Source organism: Chrysemys picta, chromosome 19, assembly GCF_011386835.1.
Source record: "Chrysemys picta bellii isolate R12L10 chromosome 19, ASM1138683v2, whole genome shotgun sequence".
Taxonomy (NCBI): Eukaryota; Metazoa; Chordata; order Testudines; family Emydidae; genus Chrysemys; species Chrysemys picta.
The window spans coordinates 15,330,683-15,351,372 of NC_088809.1; the positions used below are offsets into that span (position 1 = coordinate 15,330,683).

Here is a 20,690-nt window from a genome sequence, read left to right on the forward strand (position 1 = left end):
TTCATTTCCCTTTTTTGTGTTTGGTCCAAAACTAATTTTTATTTTTATTATTTTATTATTATTAGTGGTTTACAAATTTAGGCGTATTCTTCTCCTACGCTATAAATTACCTCTTCAACGGGGTAAGACTGTGAAGCCTGTGGTTAGGCTGATGTGACGGGGTGGTAAGTGAGGGAAAAGTTGAGGCAGACATTTATTTTGGGCATTGACAATAAGGGGGGGGGCAGTGGCAGTGCAAGGAGAAAGGACAGGGAGCTAACTTAAGCATGGCTATAATTCAGAGATGCTCCTTTACCCCATACTTGGTCTCTGCCACACTCAGGGCATGGCTGTTTTCAAGGTAAAAGGGAACACCCCCTAAGTTATTTGATTGTTTTGGTATTGTTTAATGATGGGTTACATAGCTTAAGGCCATCTACTCTGTTAAAATTAGCAGCCATGCCTTGTGATGAAAAGCCTTTCTACTCTCTCAATGGAGGTAAATCATTCAAAAATCAAGGCTGGAGGCTGCAGCCAGCCTTTAATTGAATTATGTGGCATTCTGAATGATAATGCATTAGTCTTCTCTGTAAATCAGGCACAAAGAATTATTATACAGGAGGATAAATAGACGGAAACATGAAAATTAATGCTTCTGGAAAACAAATCAAATCTTTCTGCAAATGTATTTACTAGGCATTTCTGCTCATAGACTTCTGTCTTGGAGAGGCTCATTTATGTGAACCTAGACTAAGTCACAAATCTTCTTTTCTTAAACTCCATACCCTGCTATTCCTAATAGATGACTATAAACTTGCCCAGTGCATTAAAACCATTACTACAAGCAGTACCGTAAATAGACTGAGACTGTTAACCTCTGTATAAACAAGTAAGGTAGAAGATGGATTATGGAGGATAAAGCTCATGTTTACACACATTTATCTTCTGTAATTAGACATCTGGGGGTGGGAAAAACCAAAGATCTAGGAAAGAGAAATTGATTTATGCTCGTGTTTGCTGTTTGTAATGAGATCTGAAAGTGGATCTGATCAAGAGATAATTTTCTATGTCACTTTTGTGGTTTAAGAATGAAAGTAGTAATTATCGACCCTTTTATATGTCAAAGGTTGTTAAACAAGGTGTGCTCAGTGGCTTTTATAGCAACAAACACTCATGTCCCATTGAAAGACCAGTATTTCAAGTTCAGATCTCCATCTTAATTGTAGTTCACAACATTAGGATTACTTTACATGATGTATTTGATACAGTCCCTGCCTAATTTACAGGCACTGCTTTGGGGCAAGATTATAAAAGAGCAAGGATGGTACATTTGGTTACTGCTCATTCTTGGAAATGGCAATCCCTCCAAATTACTGTCAGCATTGCTGGCAAGTGAAGAGTTAACCTCTGTTCGTTGTACTATATACATGGATAAATAGAGAATTTCAATGTACAGCAGTGACCGGTCTTTAACCTAGATTTTCACCTCCATATATTTGAACACTTATCAAGCGCCTGTACACGCTCGCGTGCGCGCTCTCTCTCTCTCTGTATATATAAATATCTAAAAGTAGACAACGGCAGCTGCTGTAATCCCATGTTTGGCGTGATCTCCCACAAATGATTCAGGGTTGAACCATGCTATCACAGGGCTTATTTTTAGAATAGCCTGTTCTTCAAATTGCATTTTGTTAGGACTGTTCAGTTGTTCCATATACTAGGAAAGACATTGGGTCTTTATACTAAATTACATCTACACACGAACAGTCCTATTGAGTTATCTGCAAGTTTGGACCTTAGATTGCAGGAGGAACCATAGGTAAGTGTGAGCTGAGTGTATTGTTCTGTTTCTGAATAAAGCTAATTCTAATATCTGGATTGTGTTTTTGGAGTAAGCTGATGAAGGTGCCTGCTCACAGCTACATAAATAGATGGGGAAAGTAAAAATGTGTCTTGTCTTCTCTTTGTATCCAGTTCTTCTTTCTCATCCATGTTCATTTTGGTCTTTCTGCAAAACAAGTTTTTATTTTCATTTTTTAAAAATTAATGGCTTCAGTGTGAGTGACTGGAGAGGTATTTTTCACATTGGCTAGCATTTGGGCTAGTAAGTGTAAAGTAAATGTTCAGACCATCTCCTGATGATACAACCCTCCTTAGTAAAGCTGGGCAAATTAACCATCACTTTGAATGGTAAATCTTTTCATTTCTTGTGGTGCTAAATTTCACCTGGTTTCATCAGATTTCACATCTTCCGCCTTCCCTAGTTTAAAAAATAAAATATTTCTCAAAACCTCTGAATTTTGTAAATATAAATGCCTGTGGATAAATACAAACCACTATAGAACAACATCGGCAACATGGTCCCCCTCCTGAGAACTGGAATACTTTTGCAAAGCAGGTAGAACTCTCAAACCCGTATTTTGCTATACTTGATTCTTCTGCACAAATCTCCAGTAGCAGACAGACTTGGAATTCAGAGTATATGAGGATACAGGGTCTCGTTCTTTCTTGGGTCTTTCTAATGTTTTCTGTTCTGGCTCCTCCCCAAACCTTTTGCTTCAGCATTCTCAGACATTCTACTATGTTGGAAATGTGTTCTAATGTAGAAGGAAGGCTGGGGAGAGCTGATCTTTATGTAATGTGGTATATGTATTAAAATGAGGGCTCATGCGGTTTGCCTAGCTGAGAAGAATGCCAAAAGTAGGAGTGTTTCACAAATTTTGCAGTCTGGTATTTTCTTATGACACAGAACTTCAAAGTAAATGGCTAACTATATATACACACTAATGGCTTGTCAACGCTTACCGGAGGATCGATACTCTGGCGATCGATGCATTGGCGGTCGATTTAGCGGGTCTAGTCTAGTGAAGTCTTGCTAAATCGACCACCGATCGCTTTCCTGTTGATTCCTGTATTCCACCTAATCGAGAAGAGTAAGGGGAGTCGACGGGAGAGCATCTCCCATCGACGTCACGTAGTGTGGACCACCCCATCCCCCCCCCCCCCCCCCGCCGGTAAGTAGAATCTAGGCTACGTTGATTTGAGTTACACTATTCACATAACTCAATTTGCGTAGCTTTGATCGACTTTTCCCTTTAGTGTAGACAAGGCTATTTACTATTTCAGTAAAATGGAGCACGGTAATAGAAATGCTAGTCCATGGTTACTGATGGAGTAGGAGTCTGTAACTGAGCCTCAGGTCTTTCTGATGTTCATAACCATCCGTGCAATTTATGATGTCAATGGAACCTGTCAGCCGAATTATGCAATGTACTTAGTGGATGACCATGCATCATTAACAATTAATCAAAGAGAGGCTGAAGGGAAAATCGTATCTACAAATCACTGGCTAAACTTGATGCTATTACATTGCAATATACTTTCCAACTCCCATACCATTGCCCACAGCATGGAGTAGTAAAACTTTTTCAGTGTCTGAAAAGCAGGCTGCTGACTTAGTAGACTAACTCTGAATGCATTGAGCAGCTGTGTCTCCTCCTGAAGTCAATGGATTGTGGGTGCTACGTACTTACAAAAATGGAGCCACTCTTATTAATGAGACTAAATAAGGATTTAGGAGCCTAACCTTGGCCACCCCCATTTGAACAGTCTGGCCATTGCCCACTCCCTTAACACGTTCTTTTCTCCATTAATCTGCTTCTCCCCTCAGATTCACTTATCCTTATATAAGACTCAGCCTGATCCTTTGGCCAAAACTTTGGAGATCTGAGATGTTCAGGGAACAACTTTTCTCCCCCTATTTTTTTTCATCTCATTTCTACACAGTTCTAAACTCCCAAGATAGAGCTGTGCCAACTGAAGTGTTTTTGAGTCACAAGGGCTTACAAGCAACTGAGGGTCCTGTGGCACCTTTGAGACTAACAGAAGTATTGGGAGCATAAGCTTTTGAGGGTAAGAACCTCACTTCTTCAGATGCAAGTAATGGAAATCTCCAGAGGCAGGTATAAATCAGTATGGAGATAACGAGGTTAGTTCAATCAGGGAGGGTGAGGTGCTCTGCTAGCAGTTGAGGTGTGACTTACAAGAAACTATTTGGTGTCTATTTATGCAAACTCACATCCATTGAGTCTTATGTTGATTTTCACCTGGTTTAAACAGAAAGAGGAAAAATTTGCCAATTCATGACTAACTTTAGCAAATCTTTCCACGGCCCTAGGCTGTTGCAGAACCAGAAAAATAGCTCTTGCCTTTTAGTCTCCATTGGATATTTTCATATTATAATGTTGTGCAGGACCAATGAAATCTAGGGGCAATAGTTAGACAAATGGCCTTTGCATCTATGTTATTAGTTTGGATACATTTCTAGCTGGAAAGAAAGAGTTAGATGCAAGTCACTTGAGAACATTTCAAAACCAAACCTGAATCTGAACCCTGTGGGCCAGATTCTCCATCTCCCTGTATCTTGTGCAGTTTTCTACACCAGGGGAAAGTGAATACAAAATGCAACCAATTTTGAAGTAGTATCATTTTACATCCCCTTTACATTGCACTGGTTGAGATGACTTCATAGGATTCAGAGCAATGGAGACTCTGGCACTGTATCTAGGATGGCCCTGAACTCTAATGTTCATAAACCCCAAGTAAGAATATATATTATCATTTATTGTCTGGACTAACTCATTTCTCCTGGGCATTGTGGAAGGTGCATGTCTTAATAGAGAGTCCTGAGTAATAGTGGGCCTGGAAAGAGACACAGTCTTGATGAGTAGCAGCTTGAGTAACTCCCCTCCCCCCCACCCCCGCAGTGGCTTGTAGCATGTAAGTATAGGGTAGTATTCCTTTAAATACTTTGTGAGCCCTTGAGTGACATTCACATTAGAAACCTCCAAAAACCAGTCAGAGCAGCAGTTGTATGTAGCTCGGCCTTGCATGTTTCTGTGTATTTAGTGAGCACTTTTCTTTGCGAGATAATTTTACTAGCATGTTTTCATCGTGTAATCCGTGAACGACACCATATAACTCTCGAGATCTAGTGTGCTGGGCTTTAATCTTTTGCAGATTGCTGCCCATGCATTTTGGGCCAAATCATAGTCTCTTTGAAAATCGGCCATCGCCTCTTAAGAAACCAGGGTGTGAATTATGTCATATTTACCATACAGTTGTGATAGCCTGTACCCATATGTTTACCCTTTTTATAGGACTATGATAAATCTTGTATCAAGTGTGCCTTGAGGTATCATTTGAAAACTCATATTTTGCTGATCATTATTGTCCTGGTAAAATGTGTGGCAACATTGTATGTAAAGTTATAATGTTCTGCTGTATGATATTACTAAAAGCAGCCACAAACAAAAGGCAATGCCTCAGCCAGGTGTCAACAAAATCAAATGGACTATCATGTGGCTAAGTGGCCATTCTTTCGGCAGGAACAGCTGGGGGTTCCCATCCACCCGTACTTGCTGTCTGCTGAATCTCAGCTGGAGATGATCCTCAAATCAAGAGGAAAAACATAAGATGAAAGAACAAAGGCCCCAAATCATCTCTCTCTCATCTCTACTCACAGCATCAACAACCCTTGAAGGACAAAGGAAGCATGATTGAGGAGGGATGCTGGCTGACAATTCAGCCAATTAGATTGCTATAACCTGTGGTGAGAGAGACTTTTTGCTTTGAATTCACTCTAGTTTGTTAAGGTTAGGTGGTAGTTGTGTTTTACTTTTAATTTCTTGTTACCAATTCTGACTTTTATACCTCATTACTTGTAGTCACCTAAAATCTATCTTTTGTACTTTATGAACTGGTTTTATTGTTTTATCTAAACCAGTGTGTTTGGACTGAAATGTTTGGGAAACTCCATTTGGGATAACAAGATTTGTGAATATCATTGTCTACTACTAAAATGACAGACTTTATATGACTTTGTATAGTCCAGGAGAAAGCTGGTCAATACAAGACATACATTTCTGTGGGGGGAAGTCTGGAACTGGGAATTTGCTGGTGTTGCTCTGCAGTGTAATACACGGGTGGCCAGCTATAGCACTCTTGCAGTATAACGGGGTAATTTACATACTGGAGGCTGTGTGAGAGCAGGCCAGGAGCAGTAGCTCCCACAGCAAAGCAGTGTAAAAGGCACCCCAGGTTAGAGAACTGAGGGGGACACAGCTATTCATGAGTCCAAATTGTACCCAGTATGTTCCTGAAGTTGTTTTAAACCTTAATAATCTTTTTTGTGAATACATGGACCAGATGCCTCTCAGTAGATTACAACTTTTTTAAAATTTAGGATGTTCAACTCTCTCACATAAATGAGGAAACACACTCTTGTGGCTGGCACAATATCGATTAGTGATGTGATTCTTGTTTAAATGAAAATAGCTAATAAACAGTCCATAGTCGATGGCAGAATAGAATTTAATTGTAGATAGAGCTGGAGTTTTGAAAACTACAAAACAAGCTATATGCTAAGGTGTCACAGCATTGAGTCACGTTTGTAACAGGGATGTTTCTGAAGTGCTTAAAATCCAATGATACTAGGCACAGTAATTCTAGCCTAACTTCCTTCTCTCGCTCTCATGTATATAAACACACTTTGGATCTAATCAACCATTTATTTGTTAGTTGTTCAAAGAAATCTGTTAAAAGGTATAGTTAGAGAACTTTTCAACACCAAAATATTTGGTTTGTACTTTTAATCACCTATCCACCCCTTGACAAAGAACCCACCTGGCAGCCTAAAGCCATATTTTGTCTCTTGAGTCATAGCTGAAATATTTTATTTTTTCGGTCTGTGAAATAGTGCTGTAGGGACAAATGTACAACAACATGGGGGCAAACTAGGTCATTTGAAAACCAGCTCCTGGGCCATGTCTGGATTGTGAATGAGTTCATGATTTTTTGTTAGAAGGATTTACAAGTCTCCCATTGAGATTATGCTTCCTGCTTTAGAGGGATCACATTCACTTAGCCAACAACTGCCTTTAGGCAACCAGCATATAACTGTGCCCTGAACAGCACAACACTTAACCTTGTGGGAACTAGTGTGCAGGAAGTGGGGGGGGGGGAATCTGTTACTATCACTAATGCTCATGCCAGAGTATCTTTTTTGCTAGCACTTTTCTTTTGACTTAATATTTCAACCTGAGGTTCTCAAATAAGATGTATATTACGGTAGCACCTAGGAGCTCCAGTCAGGGACTAGGATCCATTGTACTAGGTGCTGTGTTAAGAGTTGTGTCGCTGGGTCTTCATTGCTATTTTAACCCGAGTTAAGAACACACCCATTTGTTTGTTTGTTTGTTTTTTGCAGTGAAGACAGACCCTATGTTTGGCAGATACCTAGAAAGGGACTGTCTGGACCAAAGTAGAAGGATTTATCACAGTTCACAAAGGCTTTCATTTTACTACCAACAAGGTGCTTTTGGAGCAAGTTAGTGTTCAATTTATTTTAGAATAACTAAAGCTCATGCGATTTTGCTAATGCACATTAGGGAGCCACATATGATCTCAGCAAACTTGAAAATCCAAATGCAAAATCTTGAGGCATCCTGTAGCTTTATGAAATAGCTCCAGGTATTTTTTTTTTCCTCATCTGTGAATTTATTGGTCATCATCCTATTTCTTGTCCATTTTTATTCTCTCACATGCAACATGCTGAAAGGGTTATTATTAGGCCAAATCGGAGAAGGGTGTTGTAGCCCTCTTCCACAACCACATTGCTAGGGTAAAAGAGACAGGCTGAGTGCTCAGAACTTTTCATTTCCCACTGGAAAACTAGGCAATATGGTTTTTTTACAAGGGCGTTTTAAGAGCTGGGAAGTGGAGATGAAACTTGAAGGAAATTACACTGTATGCTGTATTCCCTGGGAATACAGATGTTAGGCCATGCTGTTCATACCTTGCAGTTTTTTCTGGAACATGCTTAGCCCTTAGGTAATGAAATTCGCTGTTACTCTGGTCATCTGTTACGAAATCTGTTCAGGAACGATCAGCCACAAGGAGGCAAATGATTAAAAGAAATAGCCAGAGGTACTGCAGATCAATACCCCAATAAAATTGTAGGTCAAACTCTCAGCCTGATTCTCATCAACAGTAAGGCACCTTTGCATTGCTTTAGCACTATAAAGGCACCTTAAAAGTAGCCAGAAGTGTTATTTACACATCCTTTAAGGTCTCGTTACACAGTGTAAATAAAAATTAGGCTCTTGGCATATTCAAAGGCTGAATTTGGCCCAAATGTTTAGCATTTCTCTTGTGTCAGTGCTATTACCAATCCCCGAGACTTTAAACAGGGCTTATTACTACTACGAGGGCTGATTTTTGGCCCCCAGTGTCCAATCTAGATCAGCATTAGAACTGGCAAGAAAACGTCATCCAAAATAAAATTGTGCAACTCCTGATTTTTCCTTCCCCCCCCCCCCCTCCCCTTTAGTGCTTGTAGGCCGTACAAAATGCACCCTAACTCTTAGGCAGAAAAAGTGCATTGTAATAAGCAAGATTGAGCAATAAAGCAGATTTGTTGTAAACAGCCTGTTGTTAAACGAGCTCCGCTCAAAGCTTTGTCTCTGGCAAAAGAGTCAAATGGTGTCTTGTTAAACTGACGTGTCAGCGCAAGGAAATTCCCGAAGTAGTAGTGAATACGGACTTAAAATGAAAAAAAGTGCAAAGCTTCTTTCAACTGTATGGCTTATGCTGGGTTTACTTACCAAATCATGAACTCAGGAGTGTGTCCTATTCATGCAGGCTGCTTGGGTGGCTTCTCCACATAACCCCGGCACAAAAGAAGCAGGCAATTTGCCATTCCCCCTGCTCCACTCCTTTAATACCCTTTTAAACTCTGCAGAGGCCTTACACCTTCTGGGTGGAGATACTGGCTGTGAAAAATCTCAACTATCTCCATTCTCCCCCTCAGCTCCCCGCCTCTAAATTCCAGACCAGGGTTTTGAGAACTCCAAAGATCAGGTGTTCAACAATAGACTTTTGGTTAATATTCCCCTCAACGTATCCAGATGGTTTGATTTTTGAGGTCTCACCATAAAGATGAATTAGTCTTAGAACGATGCACTGTTGAAATGGTCATATTCTTTGTAAAGTATCATTCAAACTATGGTGTTGTTTTAACGTGCAAGAAGACAGATCCCATCCCTGAAGGATTTACAGTCTAACATGGATAATTCAAAGAAAATAAACTATTTGGTCAGAGAGGAGATAAAATAAAGGGAAAGAGGATGGAGCTTTGGAGGAAGTGGAACTTTCCCTGGAATCAGTGGATTTGTTTGTATTACAGTTGGCTGAATTATTGTTTGTTAAAAATCTTTTCCATTATATTTACTGATTTTTGATTGTACAAAGTGAGGAACAAAGTTTGAAAAATTTGCTTTGAAAAAATATTTGTATTATTATAATGTTTGTGAGCACTCTGTCACTCTTTTGGAGGAGGAGGAGGAGATGTTACTCCCTTCCCCCACAAAAGAAATCCATAGTCTAGATTAAACACAGTCTGGGGAACAAGAAGGGGGTTGCAAGTTCTATTCCTGCCACTGACTGGACTTAAAAATTACAAACTATTAAGCAAATCATTACCCCAGTTTTATAGGGGGAGGAGAAGGAGTTTTAGCAAGGAAGTGACCTGTCCTTCTGAATGCCTTGATGCAAAATTAAGGCTGCATGATGAAATTGGCCTTTCGTTAAAAAGTTAAATTGAGTGCTTTACTTGACCCATTTTCACATCTCACGTGAAAGCAACCTGCGTGGAACATAACGTCTGTTTCTGAATGTGGGTCCTTTACATGACAGCCCAACATCCCTTCATGCGACAATTGTGTGATCAAGGCAGCCGCTGCACTTCTAGTTTTCTCAAGAATGTAACAAAGCATCAGTAATCTCCAGCCTTCGCTCTCTAGATACTGTACGTATTCTTCCGTGGAGAATGAACCGAGCAAATGCACGCTAATGGCAAACTCTCTCTATTGTCTATAATGTGAGCCATTCAGACTTGACCTAGTTTTTGATTTGTAGAAGTAGGTGACATACACAGTTTATTACATGTCAAGAAAAACGTAATCAAAATAACAATCTTGCATAGTAACATGAAGTACTAGTATTTAAGGATGTAGTCTCTAACATATTGTACATGCAACTAATTCGAAAGGCTAATATGGACATAGACATTCCAACTTCTAGGATTTACCATTCAAACCTACTTGAACTGGCATGAAAAATGCAATAAAATAATTCTTTCAGACAAGTTTAGAGAGAGGTATTCTCAAAAGACAGAATTCTGGCTTCCAGTCACATAAAGCTTACACTTTGTCAATAACACAGTGAAGGAAGGCATGAATGAATTTTATTTCATTGGACAAGAGACTTGGAATACAGATAAGGCAGGGTGAGCATATAAACCTTTAAATAAATGTTTTAGCACTGTCTGGAAAGGAAGAATGCAATTGATTCCAATCTTTCCTGACAGAAAATCAGTTCCTCTAAAACTCTTGGGGCAACAAACACTAACTAAAACAGTCTGTTCCTAATAAAATACTTAAGTACAACAAAATAAAATGTTGTCGTTTGTGACTAATAGGCTACAATTAATGCAGTACTTACTTTGCCGTTTAATTGAAATATTACATAGCACTCCTACAAAGATGGTACAGTATGAAATCATTGCTTCATTATAACTTTAAGATCTCATAACTTCAGATTTTTCCTTGGGCTCTTCTTAAAGAGAAATATACAGCAAAATACCAGATGGAAATTAAAGTGTTGTTATGGATACAAAATATTCTGTTGTTATTGTTAACACACATTTTTGTTGCAATCAGTATATTTTTGGTTTAACTGGCATAACCATAAACAGTTAATAGAAATTACTAGCCCATGACTAAGCAACATCTAACAATGTTCCCCTTGTGTTTAGTGGGTTGTATTTTTACATTATAGTTGTCTTCATTAAAATCTTGACTTTTTCTCCTTTTGTCTATTGAACCGGAAGACTACTGCAGTCATGATCATTACTATTAAAATCTTTTCCATTTCAGTTTGAAAACAATGTTGAAAGGGTTCACCAGGCAGCACTTCAGAATTAGTGTGTGTGGAGCTTCTATGAGAGAAATCCAAATCAGTTTCATTAATAACTGAGGTACAAATCTAACTCCAATTACAATCTTGAGCTTCACTGTCTTTTCAAAACTAACACCAGCTTGTTTAAAATTCACAAGTCAAAATGCAAAGTCTGTAGTTTTTTGAGGAGCTGTAATAAATGCAATGGATGCCCTGCTCCAAAAATAGACTGTACTCCTCAATGAATAATATGGATTTCAAGTAACATGGAACTTGCAGCAACTTTTAAATCACCTCCAATTTTCATTCACATCACTTGTCTCATCAAATATCATATTGTCTATTGTACTGTTTCCTTAGTCAATATGAAACCAGCACAAAAGTCAGAATTAGGCCTGGTCTGCACTTAAAACTTATTCCAGCATAGCTCTGCCAGTCAGTCGTGTGGCAAAACACACACCCCACGGTGATACCCAAGATTCAACTATGCCACCTCATTCAGAGAGAATTCAGGAGTTGCTACCCTGGAAGAAAACTCTGTTAATGGAGGCTGCATTTCTCCTAGGGGGCTATTCTGGCACAAGCTCTGTAGTATGGCCATAGCTTTAGAAATTAACTGGCAACCAACAGAATGGAATTTAATATTCAGTGTTCTAAAATGGGGTAATGTACCAAAGCTCAGGTATATCAGACCTATATTCTAAGAGTGGTAGTGATCCATAAGTCATCCTTAGCTAGCCAATGCTAATATTGAGAGGTATTCCCAAAACCTTTCTGCCCCAACTATAGAGCCATGACAGGAAACAGTAACTTTGGAACAATCCACTAATTATCACTCACCCTTTCTGGCTATTAATTTATAAATATACATTCGTATGAAAGGAGGCTATTGAATTAAAGCAGGTGCACTAATTGTTCCAGTCCCTATGACTTCAATCAGCTGGCTAAAAATAGATGTTGGTTCAATAATTAATCCTCCAAAGCCCATTTACATGCGACTCCTTGAGAGAGGAAACAGTTAAAAATGAACCTAAATTCAAGGACAGTTTCAAGAAGCAACATCCAATTGTCATTTAACATCCTACCTCCAATTTCTTCTGTTAGCTGTCCTAAAATGACTACCATAGAGTAGTGGGAAACATACCCTTGCACTATTTAATATGTTGTTGTTTTTATATTCTAGTGCTCTGTCTCACATCTTTTTGGTTTATACCTTGTCCTGGTCCAGAGAATTAACTTAACCGAGTTTCTTTCTATAGTTCAATTGCTTGTCAACTACCCTGTTTCCCCGAAAATAAGACAGTGTCTTATATTATTTTTTGCTCCCAAAGATGCGCTAGGTCTTATTTTCAGGGGATGTCTTATTTTTCAATGAAGAAGAATACGGTACACATCGGTGGATGCCTTATTATCGGGGAGGTCTTATTATCGGGGGGATGCCTTATATTACAACGAGAGGCAAAACTGTAAGTAGGCCTTATTTTCGGAGGATGTCTTATTTTCGGGGAAACAGGGTATGAAACATGTTGCTTTTATGAAGCATTGAGCGTCTTCTATAGTTCCTAAGGTTATTTTGAAGTAGTCACAATATTTTCAGTACTATACAGTTCTTTTTTAGATACGTGTTTCAAATAATAATTTAATCACTTCCAGTGTTGAGATGTACACGGTCTTCATTTCTGAATCTTTGACAGAGTTCTTACCATCCTGCAAAAAACAAAAACAAAAAAACACTACACCAAAATGCAAGTCATCCTTTTCTTTGCCTCTCTATTCTAGCCGCCATACAGTCTATAACATCTATATTTTCTCACTGAGAGTTGTGTTTTGTTGATACACAATGTTCTTCAATGGCTACATTTATCCTTTAAGCCTCACACATAAAATCAGGATCTGTTAATTAGTTGATAGAAAATGCTGTCTGGATTAGGTATGCTTGCAGGATTCTGTTTATTGAAATTGATTCACTTTCCTCTTAAATGAGCTCATTACAGCTAACATATAAGAGGGCAACTTCAGACACAGTTTTTTCTTGTGGTTTATTACTAATATGGACCTGTGTAGTAAAGTTCAAATCCAGGTCCAAGGTTTGCCAAAATTCAAGAGGTTTTTTGATCTAGTATTTTTGGTCAGGACCCTTCTCTGCTGGCTTATCGCAGAATCCTGACCCCATTAAAAGGTTTAGTGGGAACAATATTTGGCATTTGTATGATTTCCTACTATCATGTATCTTTAAGAAAAATGCAGCAGGAGCTCAGAACATTAAAAAATCCAAACTCCCTTTTCATTATGCCTGATGCAACAGACTGGCCTTGTGAGTGGAACTAGTCTAAAATTAACTTTGCAGCAATCTGGATAGCTACTTCTTAAATGGCTATGCCTCAATTTGGACCATTAGGAGACCATTATAAATAAAGCATTAGTTAACTGCATGAAAACAAAACTTAAAAGCATTAAAATGTCAAGTTTATGTACAGGGTGGAATAGATTTATACAGTTATCCAGACTTGCACTGTTGATCTCGGAATAATTGCATAAAAGCTGGAGGACTTTAATCCATCATTTAAAACCCCTTTAATAAGATTGTCCTAAATACTGTCTATAGATTCAGGGAGATGCAGAATTACACCATTACTGCATTATAATCTTTGATACATATTCCATATGGTTCACTAAAAGGCTAAGGGCTTTCTAATGATACTAAGAGGGGCAACTTTACATTGTCTGATGCAGAAGAAATGCACTCAAGATACTTAGGGACTGTTTGAAGGCACAATTTTAATATTCCATCACCACAAGTGGAATTTCTCTGCATATGCAGGAGTAAAATTTAAAAAAATTAGAAAATAGAAACTTTACAAAATATCCTATCATAATGATAGTTTCTTGTTACAAGTAAGAAAATTAAATGTATTTAATGGTTACAAAATGTCCATTACTACTTTGCATGGCTTTCCCCCCCTCCTAGTAAGAACATTAGTGCTATCACAATATCACACACAGACAACATAACTACTGCTCTTATCAGCTGACTTTTAAACAAAGGCTTCCTATTTCTGAAAATTCCCTGACGCTACAGCTACTGTTGTAATAAACCTTGAAATCACTTATCTTATGGTAAAATGCTTAACAAACAAGAACTTCTTAGAGTTGATAGGGCCAACCATAAAAATCTCTCAGTGGTTTTCCCAAACAATCCCCCCTTCCATTGTAGATGAGTTTCTATTCCTAACAATTTCATTAAGATCTGGAACTTGTTTTCTCCATAATTCATCTTCCCGTGCAGCTTAGAAATGATGTAGGTCTGCTGTTTCTGGCATTACAGTTGGCTGTTGTGGAGGACTGAAGTGATGAATTAAAAGCAGCTGCAGAAATCTTTTTTATTAAAAAGCTTAAAATAACCTTTGATTTAATAGATTATAAAGCCAGAAGGGACCATTATGGTCATCTAGTCGGAGCTCCTGTATAACATGGGCCATAGGACTTATTGGAATTAATTCCTGTTTGAACTAGAGCACATCCTGGAGAAAGTCATCCAATCTTGAGCCCATTTTAGGCGGGCTATAGTGGGGACTCAGAGTCTAGGTCCTGAGTTCCCTAGGTTGCCAGACTTGCACCCTATTATTGTATTCTCCTATTCTGCATATAGGGTATTTCTTAGCTCCCTTAAAATCCCATCATTTCCTGAGGCTTCTTGCCTAGCTAGTCCCAGTCCTCATCCCAGCTGAGCTCTGTCCCTAGCTAAAGAGAGCTCTGTGGTAATTAACCCTTAAATTAGAACTGGACAAAAATATTTAAAACAAAACAAACTCATTTTGAGGCAGTGGAAAAATCATTGAAAGGATTTTCCATTTTTTGACAAGCTATACAGTTGGTCAATTCTTTTTTTTTTTTAATGTCCATTTTGGAAAAAGGCTTTAAAATAAAAATTAAGGGTTTTTTCCACAACTGCCTCTACATTGCATGTATTGAATGGGATAAAAGGAACTCTTAGGGACCACTTTGCCTAATTATAGAAATGTTTCTAGTAATAAAAAAGAACTAATTAAAAAACAGAAACGCTTCTCAATAGAATAACTAGACTAAGCCCTTGGTGAGACTCCCCTGTACTTGTCATTGACTTCAGTGGAGATCTCTGACCCACGGTTTGTGATGAACCCGCTGCTGAAATGTTAACTCTGCAGTGGCTTCACAAAGTAACTAACTTGTCTGCACCACTCAACAAATAAAATGAAACTAAGTACAGCTCTAAAATAGTGCCTGGTCTGTAGTTAAAACACCCAGCTATCCCCAGACAAATCTCACTGTCCATCCAGTTCAACTTACTGAGGCCAATGCTCAACTATAACTGGGGTTATGAAGCAAGTATTCCTGTAAGGCAGGGGACTTGTTAGATAAAAAGGACCTGTATAGCTGGAGGGGATGATTCTGAGGACATAACAGACCTGGTAGATTTGTAGTGATTGTTTTGCTGCATAACTCACGTTGACAATCCTCAGCACATGAAATACCACACTAGTATTCCTATGTTACCTGGAGGGATGTGTCTCTCCGGTTTCACTTATGTCAGTAAGAATGATCTATAATCTGAACTCTTTCTCTTTAAGACAGCAATGTCCAATTCTAAACTCTTCTTTACAATTCGGGTCAATATAGCAGCAACCGAGAATCTATATGCAAAGTCACAATGTACAGATCTACCCAGTTTGTTCCTCCAGGCACAGACTAGAACTAATAGTGATGTACAAACTGTGAGGCACTGTGACTCAGATAGCAACCTCAGAGTTGCATTTCTTCCCCTATTAACTGACTGCTTCTACTAGGGAGACCAGATGTTCCAATTTTTATAGGGACAGTCCGGTTATTCGGGGATTTGTCTTAGATAGATGCCTACTACCTCCCATCCCCTGTCCCAATTTGTCCCACTTGCTGTCTGGTCACCCTAGCTGCTATAGGACACCAGTCCATCTACACTGGCTCAACCCATTCCCTAGCCATTTGCTCCAGGGAGATGAATAGAGCCGCTTAGTCCTAAACACATGGACATTAATGTCCAGGTAACTCTGACTGGCTGGTATGTAGTCAGAGTTAGAATCTAGCCCTTGGTTTAATTTTACTATTAAAGCTATCAGTTCACTTTCAACTCAGTTGAGGTGGGGATGTTCAGCATTTTAGTCTAGGTCACGAGTGAAAATGAATTGTATTCTCATCATAAACTATCATAACTTTGCCAGACTGCAAATGAGTAGTGGTGTAAGAGCAAGAAGAACAAAGTTAATTGAACTCACGGTGTAATAGGTGAATTAAATTTCTTGCTCTTTGTGCCTACTCTCCTCTCTTTCTCTTCACTCACCACACACCACCACCACCAACGGATCCCTTTGTTTTGTGCAGTAGTTTGCCTGGGGAGTGCTGAGTTTTTATCATCCCCGGTGAAAGAATTCTTAGCTTTTGCTGGTCAGATCTGGGTGGGTTAGTTGGTGGTTTAGGCACTGGACTGAGACTCCGGGGGTCTGACTTGAAATCCTGGCTCTGCCACAGGCTTCCCATGTGACCTTGATGAAGTCACTTTTTTTTCCTCAGTGCTTTAGTTACCATTCTTTAAAAAGAGTGATCCTTCCTTTCTCCCAACCTTGTCTATTAAGATAGTAAGAGACAGTCACTGATGTTTACAGTGTGTCTGTACCGTGCTTAGCACAATGGGGCCCTGACCTCCATGAAGGCTTCTAGACATTACTGTAACAAACAATGTATAGTACACAGAGACACTTTATGGTGCCAATCACACAATAGGTTAAATTTCTCCTGCTCTGTTGTTCTTGCATGTATAAAAAAATCCCTAGATAATTCACAAGAATCAAAGCAATAAATACACTATAACTTACACTCTTGATTGGGTTTTCTTTTATGGAGGGTATGTGGAAAAGGAAGGCTATAAATCACACTAACTGGTTAACACAACTGAGATACTGTATACTAAATCAGTAAGGCCTCATTTATTTCTAGTCTTAATTCTAATGTCTCCAAAGACCAAATAAATGTAAAACCTGATTCTACTGTAGTAACAATGTCTGCTCATTGAAAAGTCTTATAACACTGTGAAAGTCTGATTCCAAAGCATGCTGCGGGTGGGTGAGCCATTGCCAGTGCTGACAGAGATGATGACAAGTAATTAAGCTCACAAAAGAGGTGGGTTGAACAATGAGAACTGTCCATCTGTCTTTCAGCAGCATTTTCTATTAACTCTTGTTAAATGCTATTTTAAAAATGTAATTGTATTCAAAACTGGATTTTTGGCAGCTTCCTTTTTCACATAGGATACACCCTTATGCCATCCTCTCACTGTGGCATGTGTATTGTTTGGCTTCCAATCACACACACTTAAAAAACCCTCATTTGGATTTGTTGCAAGGAAACATGAAAACATTTATTCAGCAATTCTAGTGCCCGGTATCTCTTTCTAAACATTGGTCACCTTTCACCATCATTAGTAAACTCTACTTTTTTTAATTTAAAGAAATAGAACAATACTTCCTGGTTTTCCTACTGTCTCCCTCTCCTGTGCAAATTCCCTCCAGCCCCATACAAGGGCAATCTGGTTTCCCCCCCCATTGTATAACTGATTTTACGTTCTCCTAGGACACAGGCCTTCACCCGGCATAAATTGTGACTGTTTCATTAACGCTATAGCTGAAACTTTTAGCCAGACCCTCAACTGTTATAATCAACATATCTTTATGGAAATCAGTGGAGCTGTGTTGATTTATACCAGCTGAGGATCTGACCCATTGAGTTAAGAAGGGGATTGGATCTGAATCTCAATCTGTTTCTACTCTTTCTATAAAACGTTGTATGTTCCACTCTTGGGTAGTCGCCTATACTGGTACATTCTGATGTGTTATTTTATCACCACTTTCCAAAAGTGTAAATGGCAACACATGGTGCAAGGCAGTGGAGAATCAGGCCCTGTGAGCGCCAATACAGGGTAATAGACTACTACTATAGTTAAAAAATCATGCATGTAGCATGTGTAAAATATACTTCCTCTATATTTATAAGTATAGGTATACACAGAGAGAGATGTGAAGTAGGGTACAAAAGCCCAGTTTTATGGACAGCAGGGAAAATCTGGGCAGCCCAAAGAGGAGGATTGGATTGTTAACTAGTAAAACATGAGTTATGCGTCATGAAAGGCAATCTGAAGACAGTCAGAGAGCCAGTTACACAGATGACAAGGATTGCATGAGAGAAGGTGCTACGTAGCCTAGTGTGGAGAGTCGGGGAAAGATGAGAAGACATCTGGTGTTAGGGAACAGCCGAGAGATGGGGTCTGGAGGGAGGGTAGGGCAGAACAGTAAGATGGAATTTGAAACAAGAGGGTCAACCCATCTCCTCAGAGTCACTAACTTCTTCTCACATCAAGAAATGGCTGAAACCATCACTTTGGTAAGCCAATGTTAATTGTTAGCAACTTCTCACTTTCAAACAGCATGCCCTGTTAGGGAGAGAATTATTTTACGCTATTGGGGCATTAGCGATATGCTGAAGGCTTAGAAAATAGCACACAAGTGTAAAGTTGCTTTAAATTATAGCTGATAAATTGGAAAGACTGCCAACTCAACATTTGACAAGACTTTGAGAACTTTGCTCTTCATCTGCAACACTAGTCTGATCAAGAACAATACACTTTTTGTGATTAAAATTAAAGCCTCAGAACACAGAACCATTATATCTGTTACCAAAGAAACAAGATGTAATCAAGAATTTTTGTGAGAAGTCACATTTTGTCTATTGTAGCTTCTACATTATTTAATAGCCTCTTAAATTAGTTATTGGTTTAAACAAGGTATGTCCACATATTAAGAGGTGCAAACAAAAAAATGGGTAGTCTAAGATAAAACTTGAACATGTGTAATTTTAAAATCTATTAAGGTTTCTAAAATTATTTTGTAAGAACCAGATGCTAACTGGCAGAATTACTTAGAATAAGCTATAACCTTGCTGACCAAAATGGAGACCCCTCAACATGAATATTATATAAAAACAATTTAATATGTATATTGTGCTGGTACTTAGTGGCTAACCAGATTGGAGGCCCTATTGTGCTAAGTGCTGTACAAACATATGATAGATACCAGCAGGAGGGGTAAGAAGCTTCCACAAATCCAACCTTTTTTCCTATGGATGCAATTAGGAGCTGGTCTAAAGGAAACACTCTCTTATCGTTACTTGCTTCTCTTCCCCATAGCACACCCAAGTGTAGCACTGACACAGCCTAGCTTTTCAGGAGAGGAAGAACAAAAGATTTGTGTGGTTGGTGGTCGCTTCATCCCAGAGCCCTTTAAAAGAAGGGGAGGAGGTGAGTACTTGAAGTGTTTTAACATGTGGCTGTTTATTGCATAGACCACTATGCACACGCTAAATCAACTGCAGTAGCAACCAAAGGCCCTGTAAAGGCTGCTTCCCCACTTTGAACTTTAGGATACAAATGTGGGGGCTGCATGAAGACTTCTAAGCTTAACTACCAGCTTAGTTCTGGTCAGCTGCCACCATTCTCAAAAACTAATTCTCTTCCCTGGGTAGCCTTGAGAAACCTTTCACCAATTCCCTGATGAATACAGATCCAAACCCCTTGGATCTTAAAACAAAGAGAAATTAACCATTCCCCTCCTTCCTCCCACCAACTCCTGGTGAATACAGATCCAACCCCCTTGGATCTAAAAACAAGGAAAAATTAATCAGGTTCTTAAAAAGAAGGCTTTTAATTAAAGAAAAAGGTAAAAATCATCTCTGTAAAATCAGTATGGAAATTAACCTTACAGGGTAATCAAACTTAAAGAGCTCAGAGGACTCCCCTCTAGTTTTAGGTTCAAAGTACAGCAAACAAAGATAAACACTCTAGTAAAAGGTACATTTACAAGTTGAGAAAACAAAGGAAAACTAAGAGGCCTTGCCTGGCTATTTATTTACAAGTTTGAAATAAGAGAGACTTGTTTAGAAAGATGTGGAGAACCTGGATTGATGTCTGGTCCCTCTCAGTCCCAAGAGCGAACGAACTCCCAAACAAAGAGCACAAACAAAAGCCTCCCCCCCCCCCAGATTTGAAAGTATCTTGTCCCCTTATTGGTCCTTTGGGTCAGATGCCAGCCAGGTTACCTGAGCTTCTTCACCCTTTACAGGGAAAAGGATTTTGGAGTCTCGGGCCAGGAGGGATTTTATAGTACTGTACACAGGACAGCTGTTACACCCTTCCCTTTATAGTTATGACAGGCCCCAAAGTGCTAGGGTGTCATACAAAGGGATAGCAAGCAAGAGAGTGTCCCTGCCCCAAAATACTTACCATCCTAGGCACCTATCGTAGACTGAGAATGGAGGGACTCAGCAACCCTACCTCCCATTTTAGGGGGGTTTTTTGGGGACAAAGTTTCTGAGGAAAGCAGCCACTTTCTGTGAAAATCTTTGCTTAGCTGAAAATCCATGGAAAGTGTTTGACCAGCTGAAGTGTGGATTAAACACACACAAGGGGCTTTGACTGAGAGGGTGAGGGAGACTTTCTGTCTGAACTCAAAATTCAAACTGGGCTAAAGGGAAGGACTTCATGTCAGGTGGCGTGGCTAGGATAGTTATAATAGACACCATTAAAGTGGTTTATATAGAAACAAAGGAAAATATGCTAAAAGATCACACTCTAAACA

General features: G+C 39.1%; 1 long non-coding RNA gene across 4 annotated transcripts in view; it reads left to right on the plus strand.

Annotated features, from left to right (window-relative positions):
- LOC112058687 (uncharacterized) overlaps positions 1-20,690 on the plus strand; it is a 130,418-nt gene that overhangs the window by 49,139 nt on the left and 60,589 nt on the right. For 2 of the 4 annotated variants that reach the window (XR_002887824.3, XR_010593812.1), the window contains exons 1-2: positions 1,651-1,798; positions 19,244-19,354. This is a non-coding gene — a long non-coding RNA (uncharacterized LOC112058687). Of the gene's footprint in view, positions 1-1,650; positions 1,799-19,243; positions 19,355-20,690 lie in introns of those variants that run through there. The other 2 variants (XR_010593813.1, XR_010593811.1) reach the window with 1 other exon arrangement.